Genomic DNA, 15,504 nt, shown 5'->3' with positions numbered 1-15,504 from the left:
TTATTCTTGATCACTATAAGGACCCATTTTTTTGTGGGAAATTGAAAGGACAGTGCAGTTGTGCAGTAGAGATTTAATGGGCGTGAGAGCCTGGAAAAGGATGCAGAAGGTCTAGTTAGTGTTTAGGCTTCTTGAAGGGCCATTGTTGGCTAATTATTGTCTTGAGAGTAGCAGTTGTTCAGTGACCTGATTTCCTGTGAGGTTTTACCAGCTTTATTCGTCCAGTCCCTTTCATGGTTTTGCCTTCAAATCATGTTAGTCTTCATTTTGAGATGATCACTTTGCGCTCTGAGGAAAGTAGCACTGATTGATTTCTGGAACTTGAAGGGGGTCACATAGTCATCCAGAAGATTTTGCAATGGTGGCTTTTTCCACATAGGTCCCTGAGTTGTATTTGATGTTCTCTGGTTAGGCAAGATAGCTATGGCCTGAAGGAGAAGACATGGTAATTTTTTCTTTAGTCCGAAGATGATCCCTGTGGCTTGGTTATGGACCTATTGTAGTTTTGGAGTGACCTGGATAAGGGTGTATTTCAAAGTGCTAGCATAGACATGATATGATTACGGCTTGGACCTGTAGTGTTTGCTTTGCATGGATATGCGAGGGCTGAGTTTAGATATGGTATATAAGTGATAATTGATTGATTTGCTGTTTGCTTACAATTGAACATTGAAAAATAGCTGTGCCCCCTATCTCACATGGTAGCATTGAGTTTGGTAGAGCCTGGAATAAAGAACTTAACGCTGGCCTTTGAATCATTGGTGGAAATAATCAAGAAAACAAATGCTCTCAACATGGAGGAATGGAGCAAAGCCAGCAAGATTTCTCATTGGAATATTGCTTCCATTGCAGAGCTGAGTGACCTGGAAAGCATGTTAGAACCCCTGAAGGATGTACTTGTCCTCATGACAATCTGTGGTTTATCACATGGACACTGTTAAACTGAGCACTAATAGCCATTGCAAACGTGGAGATAAAGTATCTTATCTCAATGTAATTCCATTGCACCGAAAGGATTGTGAACTTTAAATGTTACATTGCACATTAGATTGTGATCTGCCCCCCCGCGCCCCAACCATGGTGCACTACTGATCTTTTTATTTGCTGATGTTTATTTCATTACTAATGAGGCAGGTTAAACACTTCACCAAAGCCTTTCAGGTGGGCACCCATTGATGCACAGTACTATTCCTTCTCTGTGGGCAGGGCCAATTGACTTATGCGGTGAGGGGAGACCATATTGTGTGGCATGGTTGGCTAAACTATGCAGCAAGAAAGGGATAACGATACAGCCCATTTTGTGATATTATTGCTCAATTATTTTGTTATTTTTACTCATGGTAATACTGTCTGAGCAAAAAATATCACCTCACTAGTTTAGCAGCCACATTCAGCAGTTGGCATCTGAAAGAGGACTATTTTTTGCGAAGGGCCATTCACTGTATGGGAACACGTCGCCATGTTTTTAGCATTTTTTTTTTTTTGGATCCGTGTAAGCTAATACAATATTTGTTAAAAATACATCACATTATGCAGATATGTCGCAAATGTAACAATTCCATAATTATGTGGAAATCTCAGTCGCCATTGAAAGTCGTATTTGCACAGCCCTGCATAAGGCTTGGTTTACTCACCACATAAATGAGAACAAACTCCCACGTATCAAGCACAGCCAAACTGTAGTCTAAGGCCTGGATCTGCTTAATAGATTTGCTTCTTTACCGTGTTCTAGGGGACTTTTTTTTCTTCTTTTTAACCAATCTTACCTTTTTACGTTTCATAACCTCACGAAAGACTGTTGCTTGCTGTTTATAACTGCAAATGTTCACAGAAGAGGCTTCATAAGCCTGAAGGCAACGTCATGAGCTGAACAAGTTCCGTTTTCCAATCCTACTAACTGAGCTTAATGGTCATTTGTGTCTTAAATTGTTATAGTAACATTCTTGCCAATGTTTCTCAATTATCTTAACACGCTGAATCGTCAAGCTAGCACACGCTCAACGCACAGTCTCATAACGTGTATAGTTTATCATTTAAATGCTGTGGCAAACTTTTATTTAATTGAACTTCACTTCAACTCTGGCTATAAATTAATTACCATGACTTGTAACAGTTTCAAAAAATAAAGGATTTCAAATTCAAATAAACATACTGATGTTTCACTGTTCCGTGTAAATTCAGAAAAAACACACCTATCAAAAGATTATAAAAACCCTAGCACTCCTCTTCCAAAAATTAAACATTGCTTTAAGGGCACAATCTTCGACTGTTGGGAGTATAACCACTTTTGATAGGTTTTCCATAATTCTCCAGTGGTTTACTTGGAAATAGTCACGAAAAAGCTAATTTTAAAAGGAGTTGTTTAGTTAACCAAGGCCCTAGACCATTTTATACAGGTACTTCAAAAAATACAATGTCACCAACATGTTCTTGTTGTTCCTAAATATACATATGTGGGTAGACTGTTTTGTTGTCTGCAGGAGATGTACGATGCAGCAGGAAGTTATAAAAGAGTGAAGTTTCAACGTATCTTGCAAGCATCTGTAAGAAACCTAGGTAACTTTAGCACCGGGTCTTCAACTGCATTCACATCTGTGAAAGTGTATCTGCCTGATCCCCTTTTGAATTTCAGTGAGTGACAATGGAAACACTTTCTCCGAATAGCTAATGTGGAGGGTCTTCTTGACGGGCAAACCTCTGAGGATGTGTGGCTGCTGACGGTAGAAGAGCTAGAGAAGATGTTTACCTGATGTCTTGAGAGTAATGGAGCCGTCACAAGTTCACTTTGTCATTAACCATCATGACTTGCTACTTAACTTCATAGGCTGATAATTCCGCCATTGTGTTGTGTATGACCTTTCCTTTAAACCACTGATCAGCTCCCTTATTGCTGGAAAACCATGGCATAGCAAAGATACTTGGGAACACGTTCAACTTGCTGATTATCCTGAAATTGATTTGGGTTTACTTAACATTTAAGTTGCATTACACATAATAAGCAATTCTCCAAGTGGAAAATCATTCAAATAAAATGCATCTAGTTGGATGGAATGATGAAGGATCCTTTTACTAGAACCAAAACCCAGTGTGTTCCCTTGGTTACAAACCTAGTTTACAACTCTAACCTTCATTGGCTGAAATCTGCATAGGAAATGATGTTGACTAAAGTTAAAATGCTTCCATATAACTTTAGCTGCGTTGATTTAAAAGGCCATTTTTAGGTCTTGCCTATTAATCCTGCAAGGGATAATAGACGAGAGTATAGAGGGCAAACCAAGGTCTGAAACTATTGTGGATTTTGGACAATTCGTGTGGTGCACTCGTGTGGAAAGCGCGTCCACATCAAAGCCATCAGCCTCCCTCCCACAGGCATCTGAAACTTCCCCCAGCGTGCGCTCGGCCTCAGGCATTTCTCCTCCCCCCCCCCCCCTAATTATTCACCCCTGCTGTTGCTGCACACAGCTGTACTTTCACGACCGCCAGGCCGTGTCTCTTTCAACATCCCTCCCTCCCACTCGCTGGCTCCCCGCCCCCCCCCACCAGGCTCTTAATGCTTGTTTCACGTTTGGCTACAATGCCCCTTGTGCGTTCACATTACGTTTTAGTGACTGGTTTTGGCATTTCCTACGGGCCAACACAGCCTCACAAACACACTGCACAGCATCTTTAACAATGCTTGCGTACAAGTATGTTGCCCTCCGAGCCAGCATTGTTAAAGATGAAGTTTGGATTATGTGTGAGGATGTCTTGGCCATGTACATCCTTTGCGCGAAAGTAAATCATAAAAAAATGAACATGAATCCCGGCACTCGTCCATAAAGCCGCATTTTCCACCTTTTAGCGATCCAACCAGCCCCGCTTCCTTCGTCTCTTCGTCTAATCTCTCTTTCTGTCAATCCATCCCCTCTCTCTCTCTTCTTCTCTTCTCTCCTTCTCCCTTTCTAAGCCTTTCTCTCCACCTTCACTCTCTCCCCTCTCCATTGAAGCCTCCCTGCGCCTGTTGCTATTAACCTCGGTGAAAGTGAGAGCGACTTCAGCGGCGCTCCCGGGTTTCAAAGCCGCCCCAAGGCTCCAGCCCACGTGGAAATAACATTCAAACTGCCACTCTCCCAGAACATATCCCCACCCTACGGCAGTATATTTCAGAAGCAATGCGGTGCTTGCCTTTGGTGTCCGCATCAAGTACCCATGTCACCCCTCCACCCAGCAGAAAGTCACCCCGCCTCCCCGTCTCACCCCGCAGAAGGTGTCGATTTTGCCTCCCAGGCTCAAAACAAATTGCGCTCTGTTGTGTCAGACCCCAGAATCAAGTACACCCCCTGGCCGGCCAGTGTGGGTCCCCCTCCCGCGGATCTGCTCATTTCCACATCAAGCGTGCAACAGGCCGGTAGCAAATCAGAGCAATATGAAGCGATCGCCTCCCGTCTGTCCGCGGGGCGTAAATCAGACCGACCCTTCAGGGCAGTGATGCACGCCGCTTGATCTTCCTTTCCCTGGGCACACTTGTGTGTTCTTTACTGCCCTTCTGTTTACACTGCCTGTCTCAGGTTGTCACAAACTGTTAACTCTGACCGTGACCAATTAAACTATTTCCCAGATTTTTAATCTCTGCACGGGTTTAAACCAGGAAATATGAGTCATGCGGTGTGTGTCATTATTACAGCATATGGACTGCTCTCTAAAACAGGCCCCATGAAGCTAATTTTAGAAAGAAAATAATCCATTCCCCCTGGCTCCTAACAGTTGAACTATGGTGCCACTAATATTTATATATATATATTCCCTTCAACGTCTTGCATTAAAGTATACTTTCTGCCCTAAACACTCTACACTGAGCACAGCGATCAATGACAACTGTTCTGCACTCAAGCGTCGCATTTTAACATATAAAATCCGTATTTAGACAATCCACTTTTCTCTAAATATGAATTTCTAAGTAACGTTATCATCCTACCTTTCCTCTTTCCATATTCACTTTTGCCTACTCTACTGCCCTCACAGTCCCTTTAAAGTTCGAGAATTATCAGGGAAAGAGAAATATGCTGTAGAACTTTAAATGTTCAAGGCACTGTAGTAATTCCTGACTGCCACCTATAAAGTTGCACGAAGTCCCAAAATGATGACTAGCGGACATATTGAATCCGTGTTCCCAGTGACACCTGCGCCGGGGTCAAAGGTTATCAACATTTGACATCCCTTGGTAACTATTCAGCCAGACCTTTTCTTGCATTTTTATGTATTGGAAAGGATCGGTATTTGAATCATTTCTTTCCTCCCCTGCGGCTGCTTCCTTGTGTTGCATCTTCAGGCAGTGATCCATATCTACACATCCAAACCCTGCAGCCCTGAGTGTCTGGGCTGCAGACCTCAAGCGTGGATTGTAGTTACAGTAGAAGAAGCTGCAGCGCCGAAGCAAGCTCATGCTAACGTGATGTGTGTCTCAGTATCATTTACATTTGTTGTTGCTAAGGCCACTGCAATTATGTGGCAGGAGAGGGCCAAGTTATGCGGCATCGGTGAGTAAATTATGCGACAAGAAAAGCCAATTAAACTGCATCATGTGACACATTTTGTAATTATATTACTTCATTATTTTGTCATTTTCAAACTTGTTAACATTGTCTAGGCACTGGTTGCACCTCATTAGTACCAGTTCTAAACACAAATATAGCAATAAGCAACAACAATGTAACGAGTCAACCTTTGCAAAGGGCCTTCAACTGCGCGACAATGCGGTTCAATGCATTTTTAGTACGTTTGGAACCGTTTCAGCTACAAACTTTTTTTTTTTTGGTTAATCTGCTGAATGTGGCAGATGATGGATTATGTGGGAAATGTGGCAAATTTTGAGTTATGCAAAAAACGCTGTGGCCGCACTTCACATAGTTACAGTAGCCCTGGTAAGGCATGGGTGCATCCCCCTTCCAACTCCACCCTCCAACTTCCACCCTCCAACTCCGGGACACCACCACGTCATCAGTCAGCACCACAACAGTACTGTCCTTGCTTGCTACCAACAAGCATTGCCATAGCCAATAGGACTCGCATTTGGAAAGTGTAAACTATTGGCTTTGTGAATAACGGTGCTATTAATGTATATATTTTAAAAGCCAACAGATATTAAAAAAATGTAATTTACAATACCAATAGCTCACCCTTTCCTAATGCGAGACCTATTGCATTGCAAATGCTTGTTTATATTGTAATTTGCAACCTGAAATTTACAGAATTCACAAAATACCATTTCCGCTTAATTCTGAACAAATGATGCACTTAGAAATGTGGGTAACTTGCCTGACCTGAGAATCGCTGAAGTTGAAAATATCCTAATAACTGTCATTTATCATTAGGCCTAGTGCAAGCTGAGCTAAAGAAGCTAAACACGAGATAGCTACATTGATGAAATCTTAAGGAATCGAGGATATGAAATTTCTCACCATTTCTCAAGTGCAGCACCTAAAAAAAAATGCCATAGCCAAAACGCCTGGCTCCATGTTAAGGGGTAGTATGTGTAAATAGTTTGCCAATTTTGTGGGTTGCTCCTTGCTGTACTATAAAAGAAACACCTTAATGATTGAACCACTTGGACTAGAAAAAATATAGAACCTGGCAGTAGAGTCACTTCGTTGAACAGATTAGCAACATTGAGATGTAATCCCAAAGTAAAAGGTTACAATGCAAACTTTTCTGATTCATTGTAAGCGGTGAATTTTATAGGAATAAATACCAACATTTTACCTAGTAGATACTTTTGACAGTGGCTAGGGTGGTTAGTTATCTGGTCATAAAGAAACAGAGCAAACGTCCTAAACAAAAAGCCACAAACCAACATGCAAACATATTAAACACACAAACTCGGAGTTCAAAATTACACATGTTTCAGTTCTCTTAAAGAGGATTACTTCATCTCCTTCTCAAGCCCTAGAAAGAACACAAATGGGACAATGTAATCATCCCCAAAATGAAATGACCTGACAGACCTCTCATTCAAGGTCTGGTAAACTATGGAAGACAACCAAGTCAGTGAGTGAAGGGGGATGACCGAACACTACCGGTCTCTGTATTTCTTGTACTTAAAAAATATATATATATATATATGTAACGCAAGGAGCGGAAAGGTTAAAGCAAAAAAATTGAAAAAGTTAGAGGATTGCATAGAATTTCAACGGCTTTGTTGCTGAAAACATAACTTTACGGAATCTCTGGAGTTTCCTGCACTGTCTTAAAAAAAAAATCAAATGTTTTGCCAATAGCATGTCTCGAAACTGTCAGTTAATCATTACTGTTTTAGGTGGCAAATTACAGTACAACCAAAATTAAACTTAAATCTGACACCAGATTCTATACTAACCTAATTTCTATGCAATCTATTCACCTAATCCGCAGCTATATACCCCTTTCTAGTCTTTTCACACACAGGAGATAATATTGCGTGTTAAAAGGTCCTTGAATCTTAGATCTGCGACACATCTCACTACCAGCTCAACCTACTCCAACAGACCCTCTCTATTAAGTCTGTCCTAGAAAATGCTTTAGCTATCTTTCTATGCATATGTAATTAAAAATTGAATCAATTTATCAAAAAACATGCAAATGTATACTAACCTAGAGGGATGTTGCGTTGGCCCTCTCATGTATAGATGTGTTCATCCAGGATTCATATTTAGTTTTCATTCTATAAAGCATAGGAAAGTGGGAAACCCCTCTTCAAACACCAGCTTTCTTGCACTGTGAGTGTCAGGATTTTTCCAGACCATATGTTTCAATCTCTACAGAGTGCCCTGATAAACCTCGAAGAAGCTCAATGCTGGTCTACTTAGTAGGAGACGAGTTCTACTTCTCTAGCCTTCTACAGAAAATGTGCCAGCAAACTCCTATATTTTCCAAAACCCTGTTTGTTTACTGTAGAATGAGGCTACGTACACTGGTTTCCAAAGCACAATAAGCCCACAATTAGCAGTTTATAAAAAGTTGTCCTCAAATCTTCTTGTATACTGTTTTTCAGTAGCCGAAAGTAATATTTTTTTGTTTTCGTTTCTGTACCTGATTTTGCAATCCTTTGAGTGCTGGCTGTCTGCATTGGTTCAGGATTATGCAGCACACCTTTTAGATTGGTGGAAAGAGAAGAGTGTGTGAAGAGAATTCTCCACGCTTTTCAGACCCTCCCACCCATTACCTACTGGCCTCTCATGACATTGTAAGTCCACTTGGAATGAATTGTGGATGATGGGCAGTGTGGGATGGACGTAAATGGCAAAAGAGTAAATACACCCCATTAATTTTCTGTAGTGCTACACTAACTCCATAACGTTGAGGTTCCAACCTAGTGCCGAGACACACACACACTATATATATATATATATATATATATATATATATATATATATATATATTTTTGTTGTTGCTATTTGGAGTACTTTGTACCTGCACCTCCATAACCTTTTTCCACAAAAGATATTGATGCCAAATTTGCACCCTTCCCCCCCCCCCCAACATGGGGATTTTAAAGGTGCCCAGGTTTTGTGGATTCCTAGAGGAGGACCTGGAAGATAGCCAAAATATAGATAAATTGGGATTTTTGGGGGTGCATGAATTTTATTTTCTTCTAAAAATTGCTTCAAAACGCTTGCTGTGCTAAGATCATCCTTTTAGATTTCTTGTGCAAGCAGAGCTAAATGTAAAACCAGAATTGTTTTTTCCCGAATTTTGGTAATTTCCCAGTTTGTGGTGAAAACCGCCCTGAAATCCATGGTTGATGACAGAAAGCAATACATTTCTGAAAAGTAGACACAAGTCTGAATCGTGCAAGGGGTCAATTGTGTAGATCACTGAAGGTTTTCTCAAAGAAACTGACTATTGAATACAATATTGAAACTGAGTAGGGAGAAACAGCCATTTGTTACTTTTTTATCTGTAACTTCTTGACATGATGGCCGATTTACAGAATCCGTATTCCATTCCGTCCGCAAGACCTTTCTCGTCCAAATGATACATTGGGGGTTTGTAGGTTCTCCAAGAGCTCGCGAAACTCTGAACCACCAACCAAACTCCGTATTACAAGGTTTTTCCCTGTGTACCAAGTGTAGAGCAATTCATATTGTTAAATATGAGTGGAAAATTAGTATTAAGGAAACGTGTATTTCTGAAATGTACATCAGGTACTGAGTTTAGGAGCAGTGGTCAGTAGCGGCTCCTCTGCTAAGGCGGAGGAACGTCGGCCCACTGCTCTGACAGCATTGAAAAAAGTAAAACTAAAATGACAACCAGTGTTATCATTTTAGTTTTAAGTACCAGCTTAGGAGCAGGGCGTGGCTGGCTAGAGCAGGGGGGAAAGGGAGAGGAGTGGTGAGCACACTCTGAAGTGCGCATGACGGTTTGACCAACAGTCATGGGCGGGTGGAGAACATGCATAGCCTTCGAGTCCCTCTCTGAGCGCAGAACCGCGGCTCTCAGGCCAATCCCAACGCTGCTGTAAGGAAGCGTTGTGATTGGCTAGGGAATTCTGGGAGCCTGTGTATTCATGCTGTCAACTAAGAAGTCGGAATAGGACAGAGAGGCGGCGGCCACCTTAGGTAAGTGTTTTAAAAAACAACAAGAAATTGTACTTACACCTTCCCTCCCTCGACTCCAATCCTCCCACCCTGGTTAAGTAGCAGCCACCACTAGCAGTGGTTCTTTGTACCTCTTGGAATCCATTGGCACCCATGCTAGCATGTGGTCCAAGGGGAATTAACAAAATGTTTTCTTTCTTGTACAATGGCTTACATTTGGACAGCAAAAATACAGGTGAATCCAAATGGATATGTGGAAATTAAAAATAAACGTATTTAGTGCTCAAATCCCGCATGTATCAAAGCTCAGAGTTCAGGAACTCCAAAACCCCCTCAGTAGACATCAGACCTAAGATGGGATAAGCTATGTTTTTAGGTTTTTTCGTAAAAAAGCAAAAGGTTTTTTTTTTGTTTTAAAAAAAAAAAAAATGTGGCTGGGCACGGTATTCCATAATTTGGCAGCTGTGACTGAGAAGCAGTGTGGGCCCCATCTAGTATTTGGAATTTTGGCACATGTACTTTCCTGCTCGAAGCTGATCTTAGAAGCTTAGTTGGCTTATACAGATGAAATGAAACCTAATAGCCAGTGAGCCCATGCCGTGCAGAGATAGTAGGATTGTACAAAGTCAACCGATTCTTGCCTGGAAGCCAGTGGAGATCTGGCAGGCCTCTCTGAGATATTTTGAAGTTTGCTCTGGTGGTAGCTGTTTGTTTGCCACAGATGGCATTCCAGTAGTCTTAATGGTAAGGTGATTTAAAGTGATAGCCACAGTTTTGCAAAGTTCAGGAATGAAAGGAAAGATCTTCCTGAGGGATTGAATATTATAAATGCAGGTGCTTGCAATTTGATTTTCTTGCAGATTGAAGTTGAGCGAGGTATCGAACAGAACCCCGAAGTTATTTACGGATTAAGTTGGAGTGGGGAGGGACCCACACTAATTTGGCCACCAATGCTCTGGCCAGATAGTGCTGTGCTCCGGTCTTATCAGCATTAAGCTTAAGTAAATTATCCTTCATCCAGCTACTCGCACCAGTCATGCAAAGATTAAACTTCTCAGCTGTCTCATTTAGGTTGTCGGCATAGGTTACAGTTTTTCTTGTCCGTGTATGATGCTACCTGGAATCCAGAGGATCTCACTAAGGCTGCCATGGGGAGACATAAGTTAGAGTGTGGGGCTGCAGGAGGAGCCCTGCGGCACCCCACATGGTAGGCTGAAGGCATTCGCTATAAACTGATTACAATTTAGAATCTGCCATCTTCCAACAAGAAAGGAGTGACGCAGTTCTAGCTATTTTTTACCCACCCCTATTTGTTCGTACCATTTGTCTCCCCCTTAGACAGGGTCAGTTTTGAAAGCTGCCAATGAGTCCAAAAGGACCGGGATAGCTGTCCTGACCCACCTGCACCTCCATAGTCTGTGGCATTCATGAGTGCCGACTCCATGCTGTGGATACTTCTGAAGGTGTTTTGAGAAGGGTCCAGAAGATACTTTACTACTTAAAAAAAAAAGTTAATTGGTTGAGTTCGTGGCTAGCCTGGTTTGTGTTTTTGTTGTTGTTTTTTTTGTATAATAAATGACGTTTTTTGTGCCATTTCCTTTCCTGCCTGCAATAGAGCTGCCTCAGTTCTGATTTTGGTGGAGAGCCATGGGGCTGATTATTTCCTCCTTGAAGGGGCAGTTGGCCCTTATAGGTGCTACCTAAGGTGGTCTTGAACCAGTTAGTAACCGCTTCTGCTGGATAGTCCGAGTTGAACTCTAGATCCACTGTAGAGGTACGGAGAGCTAATTGAAGCTCTTCTGGGATAATCTTATCCCAATTTCTGTAAGCTTGAGGCCTAGTTTGTGGCAATTTAAAACTGACTGCTAGGTGAGGAAAAGATGACGTGAAGAGTATCGACTAATGAGAAGCATGTCCTTCACATGAAAGTCAGTAGAGTTGGTGAAAGTGCCTTCTAAGGTATGGCCTGCACTATGTGTGGCAGTGTCGACCAGTTGGGTGAAGCTCAAATTGCCCATAAGCTAGGTCGGTCTAATTGAGAGATCATACAGACTTTCGGTACTACCTCTACTAGATCAGGCCCAGAGTCTTCTATTGCTCACGTTTCTGTGATAAAAAGGCAAAGTAGATCCAGATCTTGGATCAAGTCCATAACTTTGTCTGCGCTTAATCAGCGAATGCCCATTATTAAGATCACAAGCTATGTTCAAAGTGGCTTCCGCCCGCCGAGGCCGTTCCACCATGTCTATTGTACTTACTAAGTAAATAAGTGTAAGTTGGGCAAGTGAGGCCTGATGGGCTATGGAGAGACCATAGTGCAATTGTGGGCTTACCTATAGGGCATAATGCGACTAGCTGGGCTTTAGCTTATATAGTTCTCAAGGAAGCATGTAGTTCTGGCATGAAACTGACCTTATCCCTGCCGCAATCTGGGCAGTGACTGGCGCTGACGGGCTTGCCTGTGACACACCCGATGCAGCCGTATTTTTAAGAGCAAAGCTCATCTGGTTGAGCATGTGCACCTGATCCCGGGTTTGACCCTCTAAAGCTCTATCCTCCCAAAAGGACGACTCTAGATGGCTACCAGGAAAGTAAGGAGCACCACAAGCATCTTGCTAGTGAGCAGTTTACATTTTAAAATGTGCTGTATTTGTTAGAAATCAAACAATAAAGTTGCCTATACCTAAATTGTTTTTATGCTCTCCTTATTCTTGCTTATTGGTCAAACACATGATTTTTGTTTGCACCAGTATTTTATTTATACCTTTTTTGATTTAAGTTTTTTTAGTTTTCATTTAACACAATTTATGTATGAAAAGAAGAAATTAGATCTATTCTGTACAACATTTACAAACACATACAATTATTTACTACACCAATGTGAGTCCACATTATCAATAAGACCAACTTAACATACTACATTGAAAGTACAAAACTTTACACAAGAAAAAACAAACATTTATGACCTTTCTTGGATTACAAATGAATGAATCAATATCCAAATATAAGACAAAATAGTTCTAATCAAACGGAGCAATCAACCAAAAATAATTGACAAATTTCATTGATCGCAGAAGTTAATTCAAACTATCAATGAAATTTGTCAATTATTTTTGGTTAATTGCTCCGTTTGATTAGAACTATTTAGTCTTATATTTGGATATTGATTCATTCATTTGCAATCCAAGAAAGGATTACGTGTATGCTGGGCTTCTCTGGTAGCATCTATTCTATTAATGATCTCACATGCTGCCCAAAATTTATTAGCACATTTAATTTTTTGGTAAATTTCATTGTAATCATCAAGAGATTTTTAATCCTAATCTTGCATAAGCATAATTTTAGATAATGACACCTGTTCTAGTGTTGCCTCCTTTTTATGTTGGTCACTGGGAACCAGGAAATTGCACAGTTGCTGAGATTTATTTGTTTTTAACTGCTTTTTATAGCTTTTATTTGTGATTTGAACTTTTATGATTAATGTTGTATTCATTCAATAAAGTAATCTGACTGACTGGTATTAAAATTTGCATTTACTACTTTTTTAATTTAATTTCTAACCTCTAAATATTAAGTGTCACTGCTCTTCAAAAATACTGAAATTAAATGTGTAATTTCAGTGTTTCTAACCTTTGTGTAGCAGTTCCAAAGTAATTTCAGTAATGCAAAGACAGCAGACCTTACTGTAAAAAAATAGTTTCTTTTCATGCCTTTTGTTAGACCTGTCTGGATTTTTTGCATAGTCCCTCCTCATTATTATTTATTTTGTCCCCTTTTTGCCCCTCATACCCTTAATAATTTTTGTGTCTACTGACTTTTTGTAGGTGTTGACCAGGGGGATAGGTGTTCTTTCTCCCCCTCATAATCTTTTACCTCAGGCCCAGAGGCCTGTTCTGACAGGAAAGTTGGCACCACCTAAAATGGTGGCCACCAACTGCCCTAACTGTCATACACAGAACTTGGCCATAGCCTAGCATAGGGCATTCTAGAACCTTCTGGTCCATTCTGGACCACTGAAGGGCAGCCTATATAAGGCGGAATGCGAGGCAGCCATTTTGTCTGTCAGTGAGGAGCAGCTAGAGTGAAGGCTGAGGTCTAGTAGGGGTAGGATTCTGAAGGGTGGTTCCCTCTACAAGAGTAGCCCTCTGTCAAGGCTTTCCCACCTCCTATGTCCTGTTGTCCTAGCCAAGTTAGCTCATCCTGCTGATCCTGGACAGATAGGTGAAGGGGTTAATTCTAGTAGTCTTGGGAGCTGAGAAGAACCCTGCCTTGGGAGCTGAACTAAGAGTTCCCCTGTACCCCTAGTCTGCCCAGTAAGGAGGGATAGGGGATTAGTGCTGAGGAAGAGCTCTGTGGATTCATTCTGAAGGAGCCTCCCCGTTTTTATCCCCCCTCCTCACTATAGTGTGGAAAGGAAGTACTTCCATTGGACAATTTCCAGATTTCCTTACCCCAAACTGGTCCTGTGACGTGTGGCAAGCCTCCCCATCTGTTAGGTAGAAAGTGTGGGCTGAGGAACTTGTTCACTGTCTTCAACTGAGAGCGGGACCCCTGGGGCACTGTTCGCGCTCCGTGGCAGCGCCCCCGCAGGATCCACTGAGCCTTAGAAGCCTTGTGAGGCTTCCCTTCGTGAGCGGGACCCCGGGGGCGCCTACCGCGCTTTGGATGCGTTGCCGGTAGTGACCTAGCTCTGAGGAAAGTGAAGGCGCCTTCGCGCATGCCCCGTCTGATGCGGATCCCCGGAAGGAGGGGCGCAAGGAGAGAGCAGGCCCGTGAGTAGAGCGTCCTTTCTGTGAGCGGGCGCAGCGAGAGGAGACACCAGCGTGAGCGCCTTCCGCGCATGTCAGCGGGAGTAGCAGCCCCCGCCGGACAACACTGAGGAGGCGCGCCGGCTTTCCCAGCTCGCCGAGAGATCCGCCCTTTCCCTCCCGCTCGAGCGCCACACTGAGGAGCTGGCCCGAGCAGGGAGAGTGTTTAGAGGCCCGGTAGGGGCCGGGGGAGCAAAGTGTCATCAGCCCTGGTTTTCCTCCACTTGAGCGCCACGCTGAGGAGCTGGCTCGAGGGAGGAGAAGCGAATAGAGAGGAGCCTTCAGAGGCGTGAGGGCCTCGCCTACATTGGTTCCCCGACCCCCTTTGACTGCTGTCCCCTTCTAAGCCTGGTGCAAGACGATTCCGGCCATATCATTTACAAGTAAGGAGGAGAATTGAAGGGGGAAGCGGCGCTAACATCTCCAGTGAAGTAATTAAGGCAATGGTCGTTTTCCTTCCTGGTTAATACAGGCTGGGGAGCAACATAAAGAAACTTGATGGTTAAATGAAGGTTTAAGCTCATTACAAAGCTTGCTGTTTAATAACTAAACTAAGGGATAAACTGGAAATCCTCACTGAAGTCAGATCTGGTCAATCTTGAACTGACTAGATGTATTATTATTGCTAAACATTGAGATAAGTTAATAGTCCTAAAAATAGAGCTACTGTGTACATGACTTTTAAATGCAATGAAAGATACTGTTGATGTGGATTTTTAATGCCAGTTAACACTGCTAAAGAGATTGCTATTAATTCCATGACATCTGTTTTTGCTTATACTATGTGGTAGATTTCTCTCCCAAAACTTTAGCGGATTGTTATTTCACCTGATTGATTGAAAAGTACTGAACTGTAAATTCTAAAGTATAAGAGAACAGAATATATTATTTTTATAAAGCAGTACTTATTTTTCCACATTTTTGGGTGTAGCGTTTTCTTTTTGAGTGTTATTGCGTGGTTTTACTTTTGGGTGGTCTGCAACCTTTACAGTGTGCCTCTGAATTGTTAGTCTTGCCCTAGGCCAGGCTACCCCAGTTCCAACACCTTTTTTTTGTATATTAAAGTGTGTGCTAGTAATATCAATAGGAAACTTGTAACTAAAAATACATTAATGTAAGAATAAAAGATCTGCCCATTTATTGCA

General features: G+C 42.0%; 1 protein-coding gene across 1 annotated transcript in view; it reads left to right on the top strand.

Moving 5' to 3' along the window:
- LOC147672501 (ubiquitin carboxyl-terminal hydrolase 22-A-like) overlaps window positions 1-15,504 on the top strand; it is a 377,196-nt gene that overhangs the window by 42,344 nt on the left and 319,348 nt on the right. The gene's annotated exons all lie outside the window — the stretch shown is intronic.

The sequence above is a fragment of the Lissotriton vulgaris genome, unplaced genomic scaffold (genome assembly GCF_964263255.1).
Source record: "Lissotriton vulgaris unplaced genomic scaffold, aLisVul1.2 SCAFFOLD_902, whole genome shotgun sequence".
NCBI classification, from domain to species: Eukaryota; Metazoa; Chordata; class Amphibia; order Caudata; family Salamandridae; genus Lissotriton; species Lissotriton vulgaris.
Note: the sequence above shows the minus strand (reverse complement) of the source record. Positions and strands in the feature narration are given on the sequence as shown.